The following is a 24056-nucleotide window of genomic DNA, read 5'->3' on the forward strand; positions in this document are numbered from 1 at the left end:
CCCCCCCCCCTCCATCAATATTTCTGAAAGTGAATTCTAATAAACACGTGAAGTGTGAGGTGTGATATAGCTGTGTAGTCTGATTCTGATCTTCCTGAAGCGGCACATAGCACAAAAAGAAAAACTTATGATTTATACAGTATTACGTAAATGAAATGTTAATATGAACCCAGTCCCAAAAACAGATAAGGTATAATACAGTACCACAGACTGTTGTTTTATATTATAGATAGGCACTATCTCATTAGTAATAACACACACACAGCCATAGGCGTGCGCAGCACATTTTATTAGGGGGTGCACCATCGGAGGGGCGTGTCTAGTGCCACCTAATGTCATTCCTTTCCATTCCAAATGCAGCTTACCCATTTGGTGGTTTCTCACAACAAGGAACCTCTGAAGAAATGTGTTCTCCCTGGGCAGACGGCGTCTTCAGTCAGTATTCACTATCATGTAGGATAATACATGGTCCAGAAGATGCCTGTTTGTGTGGGAATAGAACCAATGTCAAAATACAACAGAGGTTCAGCCAGACTCATGTCACCTCCTGTCCTCTGAGTTTCTCAGCCACCCCATCTCACAGCCCCATCATCATCTCCTCCCTGCATCTCTCTGCACACCATCATCTCCTCCGAGTTGTCTCTTGGCCACACCATCATCTCGACCACATCATCTCAGCCGAGTTGTCTCTCTGCACACCATCATCTCTTCCGAGTTGTTTCTCTGCACACCATCATCTCAGCTGAGTTGTCTCAGCCACACCATAATCACCTCCCTGTCTCTCAGCCACACCATCATATCCCGCTCTGCATCTCCCTGCCACGCCATCACCTCCCGTCTGCATCTTGCGCCATCCCCCTTCACTCTGTGCCTCTCAGCCTCCTACTCTTCGCTGTTTCTCAGCTTGCCCCCTACACTATCTGCCTCTTGGCTTAACATCCACACTTACTCTAGGTCTCTCAACTGCTCCCCCTTCAGTCTGTGCCTCTCACCGTTGTGTCTCTCAGTCTGCCCCCCTTTCACTCTGTGCCTCTCAGCCTCCCTGTTAGGCGCCGGGGTCCGCTCGGCCGTGCGGCCCGGCGCCTAGCAACCAGGGACGCCGTGCGCGTTCAGCCGCCGGCTCCCTGGCAACGCTAAGACACCGGGCGCACGGAGCCGCTCTGACCTTAGCAACGGGGACGCCACGTTCAGCCGCGTTCCCCGTTGCTGGGTCTATTCTCATTACCCTGATTATGTGCTGGCCGTGCAGCATGCAAGCTGCACGGCATTTCTATTTGATTGTCCTGTCTGGATCCTGATTGGAGGGTGCCTGAATAAAGGCACCCTCAGGACTTCTTACAGACGCCGGTGATAGCTTCCTGTTTGCCTGTGTCTGCTGCAGAGAGTTCCCAGTCCCGGTCTTTTCGGTTGTTCCTGTCCTCAGAGATCCTGTACTCGGAAGTTACCATCTGTTCCTGGAGTCTGACCGAGCACCTTTAACATCTGGTGGTGTTCGTGAGTCGCGGCGCAGCCGTGTGTTGCGGCTTGTCCGCTTCTGTTTATTATTTTGTTTAATTGTGTTCTGGAGCTTTGCGGAGGATTCCGCTTCCACAGATCCACTCTGGTGTCCGGCGGTGCCGGATAGGAGTGTCGGATCAGTGGATCCTTGGTTGTCCTTTTTCCTGGCGGCTAGTCCGCACATACCTTTTGATTTAGTTAGTTAGCTTGTAACCCCTGGCCTGGTTGCTTAGTCAGAGGGCCCCTTGTTATCACCCTGTCTCAGACTTCCCCTTGTCTCCCATTAAGACCTGCGGGGGCATCGGGGTTGGGCAGACATAATCCGCCCTTCGAACGCGGCTGCCATGGGCTCAAGCAACCATAGTCTCGCAGGGGATTTCTGATAACACGGGCGAGACAACGGAGTTAGGGCGCCAGGGGTTACTAGGCTATCCAGCTCCCACAACCAGCTTATTTTCCTGTACTCAGATCCCTGCCATAAGATCTCCTCCGGTCTGGAGTACAGGAATCATAACATTATCACCGGCCTACAAAAGAAAAGATTTAACTTACAGTAAATTTTTTCACTTTTTAGTTGGGAGATTTTTGTCGGCCTTATGAATCCCACCGGTGTTGGGCCAAACCCTGGCCAGCTTCTTGTTAGTCAGATTCAGGAACTTACTCAGATGGTTCAGGATCTGTCCCTCCGGGTGAGGTCACAGGAAGATCTGTTACGGACTTCCCCGAGGGTCATCCCTGAACCAAAAATGCATCTGCCTGACCGTTTTTCTGGGGATAGAAAACAGTTTTTTAATTTTAAAGAATCTTGCAAACTGTATTTTCGTTTAAGACCAGTTACCTCAGGTACAGAGGCTCAGCGGGTTGGGATTATTATTTCTCTACTTCAGGGGGATCCTCAGACCTGGGCTTTTGGTTTAAAGACAGACGATCCGGCCTTATCGTCTGTAGACGCCTTTTTAAAATCTTTAGGGCTATTGTATGACGACCCTGATAGAGAGGCGTCCGCAGAAAGTCAGTTGCGTGCTCTTAGACAGGGTAGGAATCCCGCAGAGAATTATTGTACGGAGTTTCGCCGTTGGTCGAACGACTGTGGCTGGAATGACCCAGCCCTGCGCAGTCAGTTTCGCCTCGGCTTATCGGAATCTATAAAAGACAGTCTCCTCCAGTATCCCGCTCCTGAGACCCTCGATAACCTCATGGAGCTATCTATTAAAATAGATCGTCGGCTCAGAGAGCGGAGGGCTGAAAAAGGGGCATCTGTCGGGTCCTCTCCCTGGGTTCCTTCCATTCCTGTAGACATAGAGGAGCCTATGCAGATTGGTCTCTCCAAATTGTCTCCGGAAGAAAGAACCAGGAGGCAAAATTATGGTCTGTGTTTATACTGCGGAGGTAAGGGACATTTTGCCCGTAGTTGTCCAAACAAGTTGGGAAACTTTCTGACCAAGTGAATTGTGAGGGGGTTCACTTTGGTCTGCAGCTCATCTCCTCAAATAATTCACTGTTGGTTCCTGCTAAAGTTTCCTATGGCAGCCTCTGTTCCTCGGTCTCTGCTTTTGTGGACAGTGGAGCTGCAGGAAACTTTATGGATTTAACATGGGCCAAGGCCTTAGGTATTCCTCAGCTAACCTTAGGTAGGTGTATCACCATGCATGGTTTAGATGGGAGTCCTTTATCCAATGGGGTTATTTCTCTATGTACACCTCCTGTTTTGCTCTCGGTGGGAGCTCTGCATTCTGAAAAAATTGAGTTTTTCCTTACCCATTGTCCAGCAGTTCCTGTGGTTCTGGGTCATCCTTGGCTGGCCTTTCATAATCCCGTCATTGATTGGCAGTCTGGGGAGATCCTACAATGGGGTACCATCTGTGATAAAGAATGTATTACGCTTCCTATCCGAGTAGCTGCCGCCAGTTCCGCACATATTCCTGGGGAATACCAGGATTTTGTTGATGTGTTTTCCAAGGGCAATGCGGATATTTTGCCTCCCCATAGGCCTTATGATTGTGCCATTGAGTTAATTCCTGGTGCCACGTTGCCTAAAGGAAGGTTATATGCATTGTCTGGTCCTGAAACTGTGGCCATGAATGAGTATGTGAAAGAAAGCCTTGGGAAAGGGTTTATCAGGCCATCTAAATCCCCTTTAAGTGCAGGTTTTTTCTTCGTAGAGAAGAAGGATGGTTCACTCAGACCCTGCATTGACTTTAGAGCTTTGAATAAAATCTCAGTAAAGAATACTTACCCTCTGCCGCTGATCTCTGTCCTCTTTGATCAGCTACGTTCGGCTGTTATTTTTTCTAAGATTGATCTTAGAGGAGCATATAACCTCATCAGAATCAGGTCAGGGGATGAGTGGAAAACGGCATTTAGTACTCAGTCGGGCCACTATGAGTATCTGGTCATGCCATTCGGCCTATCTAACGCTCCGGCAGTTTTCCAGGATCTCATTAATGATGTGCTCCGTGAGTTTCTGGGAAGATTCGTCGTGGTCTATTTAGACGATATTTTGATATATTCTGACTCCGTGGAACAACATGTTACCCAGGTGCGTCAGGTGCTAAAGAGATTACGTGAAAATCACTTATATGCCAAGCTGGAGAAGTGTGAATTTCATGTCACGGAAGTATCCTTTTTAGGGTACATTATTTCCCCTCGGGGATTCCGAATGGAACCAAAAAAGCTCCAAGCCATCCTTAGTTGGGCGCAACCCACCAATTTAAAAGCAATTCAGCGCTTTTTAGGGTTTGCAAACTACTATAGAAGATTTATTCACTCTTTCTCTGACCTAGTTGCTCCCATTGTGGCACTTACTAAGAAGGGAGCAGATCCTACCAATTGGTCATGTGAAGCGGAGTTATCTTTTCAGGCCTTAAAACAAGCCTTTGTCTCAGCCCCTGTCCTTAGACATCCCAACCCAGAATTACCTTTCATTATTGAGGTGGATGCCTCGGAGGTTGGAGTAGGGGCTATCCTTTCTCAGAAGGATCCAGATTCCCTTGAGTTACATCCTTGTGCCTTTATGTCCAGGAAATTCTCATCTGCAGAATCCAACTACGATGTTGGTAACCGGGAATTGCTGGCTATTAAATGGGCTTTCGAGGAGTGGAGACATTGGCTTGAAGGAGCTACCCACACCATCTCAGTTTTGACTGATCACAAAAATCTTCAATACATTGAATCGGCTAAACGACTGAATGCCCGACAGGCTCGTTGGGCTTTATTTTTTACTCGTTTCAAATTCATTATCACCTTCAGACCAGGTTCCAAGAATACCAAGGCAGATGCCCTGTCACGCAGTTTCCTTCCGGTTCAAGACAACAGTCCTGTTACTCCCATACTTCCGCCTTCAGTCATTCAGGCAGGTCTCACACAGGATGTATTTTCCCAATTAAAGCTGCTTCAACATCAAGCTCCGGGAAATACTCCTGCTAGTCGTCTTTTTGTTCCTGAGTTTTTGAGAGCAACTGTTTTGGCGGAATTTCATGATAGCAAAGTTGCAGGGCATCCGGGAATCGCTAAGACTTTGGAATTAGTATCCCGCTCAGTATGGTGGCCTGGTCTTTCCAAAGACATTAAAGAGTTTGTTTTTTCGTGTCAGGTCTGTGCACAGCATAAAGTTCCCCGTTCTTTGCCTATTGGTCAACTTATGCCCTTGAAAGTTCCTCTTAGGCCATGGTCGCATATCTCCATGGATTTTGTGGTGGATCTCCCTCTGTCAGCCGGATGCCGAGTCATATGGGTGGTAGTGGACCGTTTTAGCAAAATGGCCCATTTTATTGCTCTTCCCCGATTGCCATCTGCCCAGGGATTGGCAGTCTTGTTCCTCCGTCATGTTTTCAGACTCCATGGGTTACCCACTGATATTGTTTCTGACAGGGGTCCACAATTCATTGCGCAATTTTGGAAGTCTTTTTGTGCTTCATTAAAGATGAAATTATCATTAACCTCCGGCTATCATCCACAATCCAATGGACAGACTGAGCGAGTTAACCAATCTCTAAAACAATATTTGCGTTTGTACTCGGCCAAACTCCAAAATGACTGGTCTGAGTTTCTTCCATTGGCGGAGTTTGCTTATAATAATGCCTGTCATTCCTCCACCAATGTGTCTCCATTTTTTGCAGTTTTTGGTTTCCACCCCAGAGCTAATTCATTTTTTCAACATTCCTCTGTCTCCTCTCTGGCCCTGACCTCTCATCTTAAACTTATTTGGAAAAAAGTGCACCTGGCTCTCAGAAAAGCAGCTTTCCGGGAAAAAAAATTTTCTGACAGGCTCCGGCGGCCGTGCACTTTTAAAGTAGGAGACAGGGTGTGGTTGTCGACTCGCAACATCAAACTTCGACAAACCTCAGCCAGATTAGGTCCTAGATATATTGGACCATTTCTCATTATCAAAAAAGTCAATCCAGTTGCTTTCCGGTTACGTTTACCAAAAACTTTACGGATCGGAAATACCTTCCATTGCTCATTGCTTAAACCATATGTTTCGTCCAGCAGATTTCCTCGTAAAAAAATCTCAGGGGAGATCACCAGTTAATGTACAGGGTCAGCAAGAGTTCTTGGTTGAGAAGGTTCTCGATTCCAAGTTGTCCCGGGGTCGGCTTTATTTTTTGGTGCATTGGAGAGGTTATGGGCCAGAGGAAAGGTCGTGGGTCCTGGATGAAGACCTTCATGCCCCAAAGCTCAAAAGGGCATTTTTTCGTGAATTTCCTCGGAAACCTGGCTTTAGGGGTTCCTTGACCCCTCCTCAAGGGGGGGGTACTGTTAGGCGCCGGGGTCCGCTCGGCCGTGCGGCCCGGCGCCTAGCAACCAGGGACGCCGTGCGCGTTCAGCCGCCGGCTCCCTGGCAACGCTAAGACGCCGGGCGCACGGAGCCGCTCTGACCTTAGCAACGGGGACGCCACGTTCAGCCGCGTTCCCCGTTGCTGGGTCTATTCTCATTACCCTGATTATGTGCTGGCCGTGCAGCATGCAAGCTGCACGGCATTTCTATTTGATTGTCCTGTCTGGATCCTGATTGGAGGGTGCCTGAATAAAGGCACCCTCAGGACTTCTTACAGACGCCGGTGATAGCTTCCTGTTTGCCTGTGTCTGCTGCAGAGAGTTCCCAGTCCCGGTCTTTTCGGTTGTTCCTGTCCTCAGAGATCCTGTACTCGGAAGTTACCATCTGTTCCTGGAGTCTGACAGAGCACCTTTAACATCTGGTGGTGTTCGTGAGTCGCGGCGCAGCCGTGTGTTGCGGCTTGTCCGCTTCTGTTTATTATTTTGTTTAATTGTGTTCTGGAGCTTTGCGGAGGATTCCGCTTCCACAGATCCACTCTGGTGTCCGGCGGTGCCGGATAGGAGTGTCGGATCAGTGGATCCTTGGTTGTCCTTTTTCCTGGCGGCTAGTCCGCACATACCTTTTGATTTAGTTAGTTAGCTTGTAACCCCTGGCCTGGTTGCTTAGTCAGAGGGCCCCTTGTTATCACCCTGTCTCAGACTTCCCCTTGTCTCCCATTAAGACCTGCGGGGGCATCGGGGTTGGGCAGACATAATCCGCCCTTCGAACACGGCTGCCATGGGCTCAAGCAACCATAGTCTCGCAGGGGATTTCTGATAACACGGGCGAGACAACGGAGTTAGGGCGCCAGGGGTTACTAGGCTATCCAGCTCCCACAACCAGCTTATTTTCCTGTACTCAGATCCCTGCCATAAGATCTCCTCCGGTCTGGAGTACAGGAATCATAACACTCCCACCTCTGTGTGTCTCACTCCCTCTGTTTTCTAAACCCCACTTTACTCACTAGGGCCCTCATTCCGAGTCGTTCGCTCGGTATTTTTCATCGCATCGCAGTGAAATTCCGCTTAGTGCGCATGCGCAATATTCGCACTGCGACTGCGCCAAGTATCTTTGCTATGAAGATAGTATTTTTACTCACGGCTTTTTCATCGCTCCGGCGATCGTAATGTGATTGACAGGAAATGGGTGTTACTGGGCGGAAACACGGCGTTTTATGGGCGTGTGGCTGAAAACGCTACCGTTTCCGGAAAAAACGCAGGAGTGGCCGGAGAAACGGGGGAGTGGTTGGGCGAACGCTGGGTGTGTTTGTGACGTCAAACCAGGAACGACAAGCACTGAACTGATCGCACAGGCAGAGTAAGTGTGGAGCTACTCTAAAACTGCTAAGTAGTTTGTGATCGCAATATTGCGAATACATCGGTCGCAATTTTAAGATGCTAAGATACACTCCCAGTAGGCGGCGGCTTAGCGTGTGTAACTCTGCTAAATTCGCCTTGCGACCGATCAACTCGGAATGAGGGCCTATATACTATTAACTTACTGTCTGTTATGGGCCCTACACACATGCCGATATCACTGCACGATATGAACGATCTTGTTCATTAATGAACGAGATAACGTTCATATCGTGCAGTGTGGAGGCACCAGCGATGAACGATGCGCGGCCTCGCGCTCGTTCATCGCTGGGGCCATGTCGGCTGTGCATGCAGGCCAATATGGACGAGATCGTTCATATTTGCCTGCACGTCTACGGAGCCGGATGACGGGGGGAGTGAAGAAACTTCACTCCCCCTGTCACTGCCCCCCCGCCGCCGGGTCGCCCGTATCGGCGTTCGGGCAGCTCGGCGGCACATATTACTTTTCTTTCTCATCCTGTCACTTTCATTTTGACATGTTTCTCACTCTTTTTTTTCTGTAGTAGAGTAAGGAAGTCGAGATCTAGCAGGCCTGTATGCGAATCTTGGGCAGCGTGCAATTCATCACACACAAGAATGTGTGCTTGCACTTGCTGTACGGTACTCTGGAGGGAAGGAGCTGCATGGCATGGCTGTGAGGATATGCTGTTTTCCTCAGTACAGCTCGGCCTCATACTCTGCGGAGCACAACATGTGCCCCCCTTCTGGACCACCATGGATATGCGATCGCGTCTCTCTGAAGTTTCAGGGGAAACTTACAACTACTGAAACCTCCCTGTATGCGCACTTGTCAGCGATGAGCGCTGACAGCATTTCAAATGTGGCGCCCGAGCTCACGTTCTGGCAGCCAATCAGAAGCTGCCGCTCCTGATTGGCTGCTGGTCTGTGGCCTCCAATTGGCTCGCGGCCAGTGCCACATTTCAAATGCTGCCAGCTGTTCTGTATCTCCATGGCTGCTAAGCATAGTAAGACGTTCCTGACCGGGTGCAGCGGTGCAGCAGGGGGAGAGGACGACACAGGAATCGGCATTCTGCACTCTGATACTGCAGCAGCAGGCGCGTGTGTGTGGGGTGCCTGTGCGCACCAGGCACCCCCCATGGCATACCTATGAATACAGAATGCATTGCACATATATACACACACGCATATCACACACATACAGTATGCATATTTACAGTATATATACACACATACAGCATGCATTGAACATGTACACACACATACAGTATACACAAGGTATAGATACACACACATAGAGCATGCATTGCACATAGACACACATATACTGTACAGCCTACACATATACAAACACAGCTTTGCTCCTGTCCGCACTCTGTCCACTACCAGCCTTGTTGTGACACAGGGTCTTCTGCATCCAGTTAATATGGCACAGCAGGGAGAGGGCAGCAGGGCGCAGTGTCCTGACCTCCAGGATTCAGGCTGCTGATCCACCACTGTACCTCTGCTCCCGTCCAGAGAAGCAGCGCCCCCCCGAACCCATCACTTCCCCACACAGCAATAGCATGCCCTGCTCCGCCGCCGTCTCCGTCCAGGCAAGCAGCCCCTGAACCCGTCACTTCCGCACACATCAGCCGCAGCAGCACGCTCGGCTCCGCCGCCTCCTCCACTCACCAGTGTCTCTCTCTGTCAAGAGAAAGTATACCCAGGCATCCCCCAAGCCTGTCACTCCCGCAAACGCTGCAGCATACGCGGGTCCGCCGTAACCACCGCCGCCTCCTCCGATCCCCTAGTCAAACAACAGATGCAGCTGTTTGGACAAAAAAGTTGTTTTAGCAGGATCATACCGCCCTCCAGTGGCAGGCGCCCATAGGCAGCTGCCTAAAGCTGCCTAATGGTGACGCCGGCCCTGGGGCCGCAGGGCGCATGCGCCAAGTAATTTCACACAAAACTAAGCAATTTTACACAGGGGCGAGCGACGCTTTTCAGTCGCTCTGCTGATCGGTGATTGATTGACAGGAAGTGGGTGTTTCTGGGTGATAACTGAGCATTTTCCGAGAGTGTGCTAAAAAACGCAGGCGTGTCAGGTAAAAATGCAGGAGTGGCTGGGGGAACGGGGGAGTGGCTGGCCGAACGCAGGGCGTGTTTGTGACGTCAAACAAGGAACTAAACAGACTGCAGTGATCGCAATCTAGGAGTAGGTTCTGAGCCACTCTGAAACTGCATGAAAATTTTTTCGAGCAGTTCTGCTAACCTTTCGTTCGCTATTCTGCTAAGATACACTCCCAGAGGGCGGTGGCTTAGCGTTTGCACTGCTGCTAAAAGCAGCTAGCGAGCAATAAACTCGGAATGAGGGCCATTATGTGTAAAAGGGCATTAATAAAGGTTGTCATAATGTGTAAGGCGCATTATGTTTATAAGGGCATTAATAATGTGTAAGGGGCATTACTGTGTGGAATTATGTGTATAAATGCATTACTAATGTGTGGCATTATGTGTATAAGGTCCTCTACTATGTGGCGTTGCGTATAGAAAGGGCACTACTGTGTCGTCTAATATGAATAAAGAGAAATAGGGTGTGATGTAATGTGAATAAGGAGCAATTCAGTGTGATGTATTATGAATAAGGGGCTCTACTGTGAGGAGTAATGTTTATAAGGTAAAGTGATACTACTGTGGGATGTAATATGAATTATGGACACTATCGCATGATCAAATGTGAATAAAGTTGCAGTACTGAGTGGTGTAATTGGAATTGGGGTTACTATTGTGTGGCCTTGCCCCTTGCCAGAAAAAACACACCCCTTTTTGGGCTGTGCGCCAAATGTGCGAACCGTTACTATTTAAAATATAGGGGTTACAAACACCAAAATAAGGACTGCTATGGGTGAGGGTGATGGTGCTGGGAAAGAGGTGCAAGGTCAGAGGCGGAACCAGCGGTGGTGCTAGGGGGCACCAGCCAAAATCTTGCCTAGGGCATCATATTGGTTAGGGCCGGCTCTGCTTTGGGCCCCTGGACAGAGGCGGGCCCCAGTGCAACGCACTGGTTGCACTGGCGGTAGTTCCGCCTCTGGTCCAAATCACTGGAATTATATGTCCAAATCACTGGAATTAATTGGCAAAATCACTGGAATTATACATCCAAATCACTGGAATTAATTGGCAAAATCACTGGAATTAATAATTATACGTCCAAATCACTGGAATTAATTGGCAAAATCACTGTAATTCTATGTCCACATCACTGGCATTAATTGGCAAGATCACTGTAATTAATAATTATACGTCCAAATCACTGGAATTAAATGGAAAAATCTCGCTATCGCCTGCCTAGTGAAGTGGAATCTAGATGGGATTTGGTACCGGGGACACAATACCTCCATCAACTGTCTAAATCCCACTGCACTAATGGCGGATACCGGACGCACGTCTAACACCAACATAAGTGTCAAGGCCTCAGTTATGAGGGCTTCCATCGTCATGTAAAGCTGAACCACTAGTCATGAACATAGGCCAGGGCCTCAGCCATCCCTTGCCACGTTGTGTCGTAAATGGCATATTGGCAAGTTTACGTTTCTCCTCAGACCATTTAAATTTCTTTTTTTGGGTCTTTTTACTGAACCTCTACCATCACATTGGGCATCAGCCTTGGCAGACGACATTGATGGCATTTCATCATCTATGTCATGGCTAGTGGCAGCAGCTTCAGCACGAGGTGGAAGTGGATCTTGATCTTTCCCTATTTTATCCTCCAAATGTTTGTTCTCCATTATGTTTCTGGAGTTATATAACACAATATGCGGCACAGGAATGACTGATGGCTGATGGCCAGGACACTACCACTGGTCTGATGCAGCACAACACAGCAACACTGTAAGGGATTTGTTGTTGTTATTATTATTATTATTATTATTATTATTATTATACGGCAGCAGTGGACATATAGCAGCAGCATATACCACTGTGACTGCCTGGTCACTGGAATGACTGATGGCCAGAACACTACCACTGGTCTGATGAAGGACAACACAGCAACACTGAAAGGGACTTATACAGCTACACTGGATATATGGCAGCAGAGGACACCACCACTGTGACTGGTCACTGGACTGATGCTGCACAAGACACTACCCCTGGTCTGATGCAAGACAACACAGCAAAAATGCAAGGGACTTATACAGCAGCCAGCAGCACTGGGGACATATAGCAGCAGAGGACACCAACACTGTGACTGGCTGGACTGATGCAGCACAATACACTGACTACACTGGACTGGACTGAGCAGCACAACACAGCACAAGACTCGCCACCCCACTTTCCCGCCCCCACACAGACACTGAGGACGGAGACACTTTCTTTCACTACACTCTCCGAGACTGGAGTGAAAATGGCCGCGACGCACGGCTCCTTATATGGAATCCAATCCTGCGAGAATCCGACAGCGGGATGATGACGTTTTGACTCGTTCAGGTTTCCGAGTCAGGCGGGAAAACCAGAGCCGGGCTCGGAACCGGACTCGAATGATTAAGTTCGGTACGATACAGTTCTCTGAGAGCCAAACCCGCTCATCTCTAATTAAAACAACTTTTATTTGGTAGCTTAATATATTCTTTTGTGTATCTAAGTACAAAATTAATGCAAAATTATTGCTAGAAGCAAAAAACAAGATACAAACACTACAAGTATTTAAAAATACTGGTCAGTGGTCTAATGGTCCGTGATCTTAGCCTGTGTAGTATAGTGTATTATTGATCACTTGGACTGACCAAGGTAAATGGTTGGTTAGTGTGATAAGACCCACACTGGGTCGGTAGGTATTTGATTCACACAGGGTATCATAAATAGTGATATTTATAAATTCTTATATACCCTGAGCAGGATGAAAACAGGGGGAAAAGAGGAGGTACCCTAGGGTTGGGTGCCGAAGTAGTCTAGTTGGTATAGCATGGACACTTGTACTGTTGGGTGAGTACCTGATCCTAGTAGGAAGGAAGAGAAGTGGTGATTCTGCTGTCAGTGTTAGGCACAGAGTAACTTAATTCCCTAGATCTACAACACTTGGTATTCCCAGGAAATCTCCCATCCAGGTACTAGCCAAGCCCACTACTGTTTAGCTTCCAAGACGGTATTGGGCGTTTACAGTGTGGTGTGGTAGTAGATGAGTGTGTCATTGTCAAACCTCTGGGATCACTGATAAGAGTTCACCTAATAAAGAGGGTTGGGGTAGATTTAGACTGCAAAGAATGATAAGAGTACTAGATTGGAATACTGGCTAAAGTTTCAATTTGAAAGAAGTAAAAGCGGATCTGCTGTCAGTGTTAGACAGAGGTTAGGCATACACAGCTGAGCCTTGGCTCTATGTTCTAGTGCCCCTAGAATCCCTGATGAGAGTCCGTGGAAAGTACAGGTTAAGTTAAATTGATAATGCATCCCTGTCAGGTTATACCCTAGGGCAGGGCTTGACACATTTATTGAAAATCTAGGAGCCAGGATGAAAGTGTAGGAGCCAGACCACCATTCAGTCCCAACCAAAAAAATTAAACCCCCTCCACCCACCCCAGGCAAACCAGACCTCCGCAGCCACACTTCTGTGTAGCTGCCCCCTTCCCCCCCCCCCCTACCCCCTCCCGGGCAAACAACGACATCCCCCGAGGTTGCATTAATGAGCAGCTAACCCCTCTGGGCAACCAACCCCCACAGCTTCACAACTAAGGGGTTACCCCCAGGCAAAGCAACCTTCTGCAGCCACCCCCTGGGCAAACAAACCCTTCCACTAGGTTGTGGCAGGCAGATGGAAATGCACAGCAGACAGCGCAGGCCGGGACGGACTCCTGTGTATGCAATGGCTGTCACAATACAGGCACGCCCAAGTATCTTCTCTGAGGCTGAAGACGATCTGTTTCCTCCCTCCCTGCCTAATCTGGTAGCCAGGCAGCAAAATCTAGGGACCATGGCGACCTGTCCCCTCAGATTTGTGAAGCCCTTGCCTAGGGTTCCCCTTGCATGTCAGACATTGAAAAATCATGAGTATAACAGCACAATTAATCTTGGTCTTAAGAAGATTACAATATGTCTGCCAAAGATAATTGGGGGAAAAACTATTTGAAATAATGTTTGTCCTCACATCAAAGTGGTTCACTTGAACAGCTAATGTAGCCATTGTCAAGAGCGTGCATGCAGGTCATATATTTACCTTGGTCAGTCAAAGTGATCAATAATACACTATACTTATACAGGCTTAGATAACGGGCCATTAGACCACTGACCAGTAATTTTAAATACAGTCAGTAGCCAATTTCCCACTAGGGGCGGCACTTGCTGGGGGATGGCACACCTGGCTGATAAGGGCCTGATGTTTCTATTTTTTTTCGACATTACAACTTCATATATCTCCTATATAATAGCCCAGATCTGTGATCTTGTGATTCATTTGCTAACGCTGGGCGGAGTCACAACAGTGGGCGGAGTTAGTCAAATGAGTCACAGAGATCTGGCCAAATCTATAGGACACTAGGAGCAGCTGCAGAAGCAGATAGTATGGACATGGCACAGGCAGGGGTGAACACCTCCCAGCTTTCACACACACACACACACACACACACACACACACTCTGCGAAAAGGGGGCGTGGCTTCACGGGAGGGCCCCATTTTCGTCAGTGAGGGGGCATGCCCAGCGCTCTGTGAGCTGCTGGCATGCCCCCAGGGGCTGATTATGAGTCCAGGGGGCACAGGGTACTTGAGACAGGGGAGCCCTATCTCATTGCTGTGCCTGCTGGGGGTTGGGGGCGTGGCCCAATCGCGGGACGTGAGGCCACGCCCCATTATGCAAATTCCGTGATTTTTTTTTTTTTTTAATGGAATTTTGGCCCCTCAGCTAGGGCTAAATCCAGAGGGGGTGGTCGCTCCCCCCTACACACCCGCACAGGCAGAAGAAAGCAGGGAGACTGCTGCCTCCCTGCAACACCACAGACCTGCCAATATGCAGCAGCGTGTGCTGACTGTAGCACAATGCTGCTGCTGTTGCTGGCAGGACGGGGGAGCTTCTGAGCTGGGACAGAGCTACTCCAGCCGGGGGGCCCCTAAAACTGTGGGGCCCGGGGTACGTACCGCCTGCCCCCCCCCCCTTAATCCGGCTCTGCTGCTGGAACCCCCCCTTAATCCGGACCCCCTGATGCCCCCTCTACCTCTGTCTCCAGTATTCACTGCTGCTCTGCTAAGCAGAACAGCGAGTACAGGAGCTTTCCAACTGCTCCCCCCCCCCCCCCACCGCAGGACACTGCGACCCGCGGGTGGGACAGCGGGACAGACCCCAAAAAATGGGACTGTCCCGCGAAAATTGGGACATTTGGGAGGTATGGGGGTGTGTGAGGGGGTATGCCATACTTGACCCCCACATCGGCATACTCAGCAGGGTCTCTCTGATGCGGAGGTCACTTTCTGGCACACTCCACGCTTCTTAGCTGCAGTTTAGTGGGGCACCTGCCGCTGTGCAGGTTCCATACTGCCTCTGTTATCTCCAGCCCCGGCAACCCCACCGCTAGCTGCAGCGCTGCCACCCGCAGTGAGTTGCGCCCAGCTCCTTCACACACTTTAGCCGGCGGGTAGCGCTGCAGAAGTCCGCGCTGCTTGCAGGCTCTGACCCCCTCCTCCCTCCAGCAGCAGCGTCTCCTGGGAGCTAACCAGTCACTCCCAGTCTCCACTTACCATAGTGCCCAGCAGCCGTGAGGTCCGCGCCACGTGCATGCTATGACCCCCTCCTCCCTCCAGCCGCAGCATCTCCTGGGGGCTAACCAGTCACTCCCAGTCTCACCTTACCACAGTGCCCGGCAGCTGCGCGAGGTCTGCGGTGTGTGACTGAGGAGGGGGGGAGGGATGCGGACGGGCAGAGGAAGCAGGACTACAGCCTACGAGAGTCAGCCATGCCAAGTCTTCACCAGCAGCAGATGCCAACAGGTTGGAGTGGAACAGCAGCAGCCAGCAGCAGTGACTCCGGTAACACACATCTGTCTGTCACCACTGTTCTGTCCCTAATACCAATCTCTCCCGTGCCCTGTGTTCTGTCATGTCCCTGTCACCCCTGGCCTTGACCTGCCACCCTTATCCTGGCCCTGTCACCCTTATCCTGGCCCTGCCACCCTTATCCTGGCCCTTTCACCCTTATCCTGGCCCTGTCACCCTTATGCTGGCCCTGCTACCCCTATCCTGGCCCTGTCACCCCTGTGCTTGCCCTGTCAACCCTATACTGGCCCTGTCACCCCTGTCCTGGTCCTGCCGCCCTTACACTGACTCTGTCACCCCTTTCCTGTCCCTGTCATTTCTGTCCTGGCCCCGTCGCCCATGTCCTGGCCCCGTCACCCCTGTCCTGGCCCTGTCACCCCTGTTCTGACCCTGTCACCCCTGTTCTGACCCTGTCACCCCTGTCCTGGCCCAGTCAACCCTGTTCTGACCCTGTCACCCCTGTCCTGGCCCTGTTACTGCATACCCTCCAACTACCTTTTTGGCAGGTACAGTACCCGCAGCACCTCCAGACCTCTCCCCAATGCACCACACCTCCGCACCTTCCCCTCCACCACATGCGGCACTCCACCCCTCCCCCACATGCTGTGCCTCCAGACCCCCTACACCACCCGCGGCTCCCACTCCTCCGCCCCTTCACCACCCCCAGCAATCTCCAGGCCCCCTCCACCATTCACCCCCCTTATATGTCTCCCCCACACCTGCCCCCCTCCACCCGCAGCATCTGCAGATACCCTCCTCCATCCGCGGTCCCCCGCTCATCCACCCCTCCCCCACCAATGGCACCCCCGCACCTGCCCCACCACCACCTGCAGCACCTCCGGACCTCCTTCCCCATCTGCCGCAACACCCGTACCTGCCCCTCCCCTACCCATGGCGCCTACGGACCCCTACCCCACCAGTGGCACTCCCGCCCCTTCCCATCCCACAGCACCTCCGGAACCCTTCACCCATCTGCAACATCCCCACACCTGCCCCTCACCCACCCATGGCACCCCTGCCCCTCCCCCACCTGCAGTGCCTCCGGACCCCTCCCCCATCTGCATCCCCCACTCCTCTGCCCCTCCCCCACCCGCAGCACCTCCCAACCCTTCCCCATCCGGGCCCCACCCCCACTTCCGACCCCCCTCCATCCGCAGTATCTACAGACACCATCCGCAGTACCCCCCGCACCCGCTACATTCTGTACATTGTGGCCTGCAGGTGCTGTTCACGCCGTCGCAAGGGGCTGCGCCTCCTTCACCATCGCACACCCTTTCATTGTGCAATATTTAACCACTAACAAAGGAATGCAGGTGATACTCCATATAACACAAATATTGAACCCCAGAAAGGCGTGCAAGGGTTAAGGGGGCGTAGCCCCTTGCGACGGTGTGATGAGCGCCCGTAGGGCGCGATGAAGCACCTAGTATATATATATAAGCTGTAAACATCCGCACAAAGCTGTATCAGTAGAAGCCAAAACGGTGGTGCTCAACTCCAAGGAATAGTGGGTTCCTGATAATAGTCTTTGGTAAAAGAGGGCACTCACCAAATTTTCATAAAAGAAAGTCAGAAGGTAATTTATTGGTACATCAGCAAGTCTTGCTGATGTACCAATAAATGACCTTCTGACTTTCTTTTATGAAAATTTGGTGAGTCCCCTCTTTTACCAAAGACTATATATATATATATATATATATATATATATATAGTATATATATTTATTTGTTTTTTATTTTTATTTAACAAATGATGGGGGTAAGATAATGGGGAGCAAATTGTGGTCCAGGAGTTGGTAGTAGGGTGAGGATGGGGCTGCTTTGGTGGTCTTGAGTCATACGGACCCCAAAATGAAGGGGCCAATAACATGATTGGGGGGGGGGGGGGGGGGCGGCAGCCAATAATGTGCCTAACGGCGGCCTGACCAGACCAAGTTTGGCCCTGCTTGTAGAGTTTGTATCTTGTTTTTTGCTTCTATCAATATTTTTGCATTCATTTTGTACCTGGATACATGAAGGAATATATTAAGATACCAAATACAAGTTATGTTTTAATACTCCTCATCTAAAACCTATTGTCTTATTTCCAAGAGTGCACCCAAAAAAGAGAGTCTTCTTCTTGTTTTTGCATTCCATCTCAACTTACTGACTCAGGATGCATCACCAATTCGACAACATTGGGGCTTCCTATACCTTCACATTGTCTATTTTGGTTAATTGATAATGATCAAATCCTTACTCACAGACTGGTAATATGCAACTGCTGATATACCAGCTGAAATTAATTATGGTAAGATGTTACAGTGCTCTGATTGGCTACAGGTTTGTCTAACTCTAATGAGTGAGTGTTCCAACGCTCTGATTGGCTACAAGTTGCTCTAGCTCTGTGAGTGTTCTAATGCTCTGATTGGCTACAGGTCAGTCTAGCTCTGTGAGTGTTCTACTGCTCTGATTGGCTACATGTTGGTCTAGCTCTTTGGTGTTCTACTGCTCTGATTGGCTACAGGTCGGTCTAGCTCTCTGAATATTATAACATTCCGATTGCCTACGATTTGGCATAGTTCTGTGTAGTTATAGGTATAACATAATATTGAACAAGTCATTTGTAAAATAATAATTAAATAGAAAAAAGCATATTCAACAGATAGGCACAGTTCCCCTGAATATCAGGACAGCTCTACACATATGTAGGCCATGTATATGATGTTGAAAAAATTAATGTAGTTAACAGTTTAAGAGAAAAAAATAAAACACATCCAGCTATTATTTTTGTAAAACTTTTTATTAAAGCATGACATCATATCATATACATTAAATTTGTTGTTTCGATTCTGAAAAATAAATTGGGAAACAACATCACATTCACAACAGCTTATTAAAGCACCGCAAACAGCAGTATCGTCCCAATTACTCCCTGTAGAATCAAATAAGTATCTAAATCAAACTATAAACCAAATATCCCCTTTTTCAGGGTAACAGGGGGTCCAGAGTCCGAAGGAGCCTCAGTATCCCAGAAAATGTTAAGTGCCCAGTACTACAAGAGGATCCCCCAATAACAAGCTAGTCTCAAACCATTCTGTATTCTTTAAGGGAGTTTCTGATCCTTATTTGGAAATCTGCTGGCAGAGTAACAATATAGCTTTACATCAAACTTATTTTAATAGCTATCATGCTTTTATAAACATTCCCAAATATAAATGGAAGCTGATTTGGTCTGGCGTACACCTACTGGAGCATGACGGAGGCTGGCAGTGATGGCAGACAGAGGCAGGATGGTAGACGAGTTTACGTCAGGTTATCGAGGTTTCTTGGTCAGCTATACAGCACATGAAGGTTTCATGGTTAACGGGAAAGAGACAAACATAATCACTGCATGGAGCAGGCATGGAATGTTCTAACTTGGAAGTAGTTCTGTTCTCGCAGCTGCAGAAAATAAGCAACAGAATCCCGTCCAAAACTTCTTTTGTTTTGACTTGTTGCCCTCAAAACAAATCTTCCAGCTATTCCCTCTGCTGCGTCTCCATGAAGAGTCATATTGTGGATTAGCTACTACTGCTAGAGTAACGGATAGGTCACCGGGGTCCCAATGAGGATTTGTCCTCCGAGTCAACCTGCCCAGTCGCTGTATGGCCAACTCGTAGACCATCGTCAAGAGCAATATTTTAGAATAGTTTCTTCGATGTTGATACATCGTTCACTTGTGATCTACTGTAGCAAATAAAAAAAAAGTTGAAAATCAATCACCGGGAAATCCCAATGAGGGGCATCTATAATCGGGATGGGGGTCAATAGACCTGCCACCAACATGACCTTTTTGTGATAAAAATCATCACCACGATTGGGGTAGTCATGATAAATAGGACCCTACAGTAAGTTCCTGTTATTAGGTGGATATAACCTTTCATCATACAGCTAATGTATTGTTTGTTTTATTACATTTTGTAAAATGTCACTGTTATCTTTTTGTAAATCATGACAGCAGTTTGTGCACAAATTATCCCATTTTTATTTAGTTTGGTAAATTCTGTGGTAACTTTAAAGTTTGCAGAATTCCTACTATAATTCTGTCTGCTTCCTTTCGTTCTTCTTATTTAAGTTGTATTTTATCTCTTATCTCTTTTTAAAACATTTTATAACCCCATGGGGCAATTAGGGGGCATTCTATAAAACTGGAGTAATTTGAGAGTGTTCTTAAAATGTTGTTTGTTGACTTGAGTATTTAATGTCCCATTATATTCTACAAAAGGGTTCGTAGAATGTAAAAAATTCGATTTTTTTTTTTTTTATTCCTCAAAGGGTAATGTTCTGTGCTATACTGAGGAAATGGACGTTTTTAACAGTCGTTTTCTATTTTCTTTAGAAGGATAATTTCCTCCTTTTGTAACATGGATTGTAGATTCCATCAGAAAAAATGTATAAACAAAATTCTAAATTCCATGTGTTATACAATTGTTACATTTTTGTGTAACTAAACCACACCAACTTTTTACTCTTTAGGTCTACTTATTATTAGCGTCCGATGGGTTCGCGGAAATTATGCATCTAACTCAGCGTGAGTTGCGCCAACGCACAAATAGACATCAGAGCAATTCAGGAAAACTCCACTGTCAGGGCACCTGCTCCAAACGGCACATTCTCACTGGAGAAAGTTTACACTGCCAGGCAGTGAGGGCTGGTAGAGGTGGAGGGATCCCTCTGTGCACTTATGGCCTGATTCATGCTTGTAAGTAAAGCAAAAAAAGCATGCAACTTAGTGGGTGATTCAGACCTGATCGTAGATGTGCTAAATTTATCACATCTACGATCAGCTTCCCTGACATGCGGGGGGGGGGGGAGACGCCTAGCACAGGGCTAGTCCGCCCCGCATGTCAGTCCCTGCCCCGCCACACAGGTACAAAAACATCGCACAGCGGCGATGCTATTGTACTGGAAGAGTAGCTCCCTGCCAGCGCAGCTCCTGAGCGCTGGCAGGGAGCTACTCGTCGCTGCTCGGGTCACAGCGGCTGTGTGTGATGTCACGCAGCCGCCGCCGCGGCCCGCCCGCCCCAACGGTCCGGGCACGCCTGCGTTGCCCGGACCGCGCCCCCTAAACGGCCAAATGCCACCAGCCCGCCCCCTCCCGCCCAGCAACTGCCTCTGCCTGTCAGTCAGGCAGAGGCGATCGCACCGGCGCACGGCGGCACCACCGCATGTACAGCTCAGACCTGATCGCTGCTGTGCAAAAATGCACAGCACGATCAGGTCTGAATTATCCCCTTAGTGTCTGGAACAAACCATGTTGCTATGCAAAAGGAGCATTGTATTGTTTCTGTGCAGGGTAAATACTGGCTGCTTTTGCATGTAGCCCACACATGTTAAACATCCTAACGTTCACACTGCAATTTAGATATCAGTTTGAACACAACCCACCTAAATCTAACTCTCTCTGCACATGTTACATCTGCCCTCCTGCTGTGCAACATGGTTTTATCCAGTTGCTTGCTTTTTTGCTTTACTTACAAACATGAAACAGTACAAAAAAAAAGCCTGTAAAAGTTTGGCAGGGCAAGCTGGAACTTGTAGTCCCACAGCAGTTGGAAAGCCACTCCTTGACTATCTCTACCTCTAAATATGATGGCAATTGGCTTTCAGATTGTGCACAGCTCCAAGACTTGTGATGACGACTGCTCGTGTCTATATCACGTTAGTGGTGACAGCACATATCGTATCTGTTGCTATGGGTTACAGCCACAGGACGTTTGTGCTATCTGCGGCGCATTCAGGTCTGTCATTTTTCAAACACAACCTGTAACATGGCAGTTAGGAGCTGATTGGCTGGCACTTTACCTCCGTCCACTTTATCTGTCTCCAAGGCTTAATACATAGGGGGTAATTGAGAGTTGATCGCAGCAGCAATGGTGGTCATTCCGAGTTGATCGCTCGCTAGCTACTTTTAGCAGAAATGCAAACGCAAAGCCACCGCCCTCTGGGAGTGTATCTTAGCTTAGCAGAATTGCTAACGAAAGATTAGCAATTCTGCTATTAAGTATTTCCTTGCAGTTTCTGAGTAGCTCCAGACCTACTCCTAGACTGCGATCACCTCAGTCCGTTTAGTTCCTGGTTTGATGACACAAACACGCCCTGCGTTCGGCCAGCCACTCCCCCGTTTCTCCAGCCACTCCTGCGTTTTTACCTGGCACGCCTGCATTTTTTAGCACACTCCCGGAAAACGCTCAGTTACCACCCAGAAACACCCACTTCCTGTCAATCATTCTCCGATCAACAGAGCGACTGAAAAGCTTTGTTCGCCCATGAGTAAAATAGCATAGTTTTGTGTAAAATTGCTTAGCACGTGCGCCCTGAGATGCATACGCATGCGCAGAACTGCCGGATTTTAGCCTATTAGCAATTCTGCTAAAAATAGCAGCGAGCGACCAATTCGGAATGACCCCCCATGTGCACTGCAGGTGTGACGGATGTAACATGTGCAGAGAGAGTTAGATTTGGGTGGGTTATATTGTTTCTGTTCAGGGTAAATACTGGCTGCTTTATTTTTACACTGCAATTTAGATTTCAGTTTGAACACACCCCACCCAAATCTAACTCTCTCTGCACATGTTACATCTGCCCCACCTGCAGTGCACATGGTTTTGCCCAACTGCTATCAAATTTGCTGCTGCGATCAACTGTGAATTAGGCCCATAGACCCCTGAGGATTGACTGTGCCAGTGCTGTAAATAAACATTAACGCTCTTTGCTACGTAAAATGGCGTGCAGAAAATGACACCTTGCCGCCCCCCGGGAACAGCTGCGCTGTCACGCTATTGAAATCTCTACCTCGGATTCCCAACGTTTTAAAGTATCACATACTCTGCGGAAATTATTACAATTAATTCCCTAGAATGCCTTTGAAGCTCTCCCCGGCGTCATATTTCCTGTGTGAATGACAGTGGCCGGCCACGCACAGCACTTGTTGTATTTTAAATCGACCTTGCCTGAGAATGATGGGCCGGCGTTATTGATGAAGGGGACGTTGAGATACGAGCATAAGCCACACAGGACAGTGAGATTTGGAGGGGGGCTGGGTGCGTTATGTACTTAGCAACTGGGAGCAATTTAAGTCATTACACAGACCACAAATCAAAACACTCAGACGTCTATTCACACTTTAAGTCTACGAGGTCGATTCAATAACAGCTGCCTTTTGCCAAAATCTGTTCTCAAAAATGAAGGACGCGACATAATTGCCAATTATGGAGAGCGGCCCGACGAGGGTTTCGTTCTGGCAACAAGTCCGCATACCTCTTATTGTGAAGGACAACATCAGCGAGCGGGAAATCAATACAAGGTCTTGCGGATAATTGATATGATGACAGCCACCGGCCAGAGGAAAGGAAACTTGGACTCAGTGACACTATACAGGCAGAACGTGCATTATTTGAGGGGGTGGATTTATTTGGGGTGTTCATGCGACAGGCACAATGATACTCCAAACTCTGCATTTAATAATAGGATAAATTATATTTAACTTTGCTGCATGATGCATTTACAGGATCAGCTGGTGCTTAGATACTGGACACGTAGCTACATTAAAGGCCACGGAGGCCTGGAAATGAAAATGATCAATGACCCATTATAAAAAGTTGTGGTGGTGTGGCCAGTGATGTGTGGATGCGGTCAGCGCTATAGAGGCCACCTTGACACATTTATCAAAGCTTGGAGATAAAAAAGTGAGAGATTAATCGCTATATTTATCAAGCCTAGTTGAGTGATAAATTGCACGGTGATAAAGTTCCAACAAATCAGCTCCTAACTGTTATTTTTCAAACACAGCTTGTAATATTTAAGGCAGAGGCTGATTGGCTGGTACTTTATAGCACTCGTCAAGCTTTGATAAGTACACCGCTTACGCTGTTTACACATTAATAGATATATCGTCCGTTTCACTGAACAGGAAAAATACCTGTAGCGGGCCAGCGGGTGTGAACACCCGATAAGTCTGACAACTACGTCGTTCATAGGCATGTGGCGTTGGCACTGCAGCACAGCCGATGCAAATATATCGGCATGTCTGACTGTGTGTGCGGACCGCCCATACACTGACTGCAGAGACTGACATCACAGCTGAGCGGGTAAATTCAAATGCCGCCCAGTTTTGACGTCAGGACAGACATATCGACCGGCCGATTGGTAAGTGTGTATGCTTTCCAAATCACCCATTATGTCGGCATGTCGATCCATTGGCATAGTGTGTACCAGTGGCGTGCGGTGAGGTCAGTGGCTGGTGAGGCACTACAGCCATAATGTCCGCCGAATCCTGCCGATGACCCCTACCGCCGCCGAGCCAATGCCCGCTACTGCCTCTGAGCCGATGCCTGCTGCCACCGCCAATGGCTTACAAACTCGCCCACCATCAATTGACCCAGCCCTCC

The 24056-nt window shown here is 48.6% G+C and overlaps 1 pseudogene; it reads right to left on the reverse strand.

The window, feature by feature from the left end:
- Positions 1-12693: 12693 nt before the first annotated feature.
- Positions 12694-12807, reverse strand: LOC135052514 (5S ribosomal RNA; annotated as a pseudogene).
- Positions 12808-24056: the final 11249 nt, after the last annotated feature.

This window comes from Pseudophryne corroboree, chromosome 2 (assembly GCF_028390025.1).
Source record: "Pseudophryne corroboree isolate aPseCor3 chromosome 2, aPseCor3.hap2, whole genome shotgun sequence".
NCBI lineage: Eukaryota > Metazoa > Chordata > Amphibia > Anura > Myobatrachidae > Pseudophryne > Pseudophryne corroboree.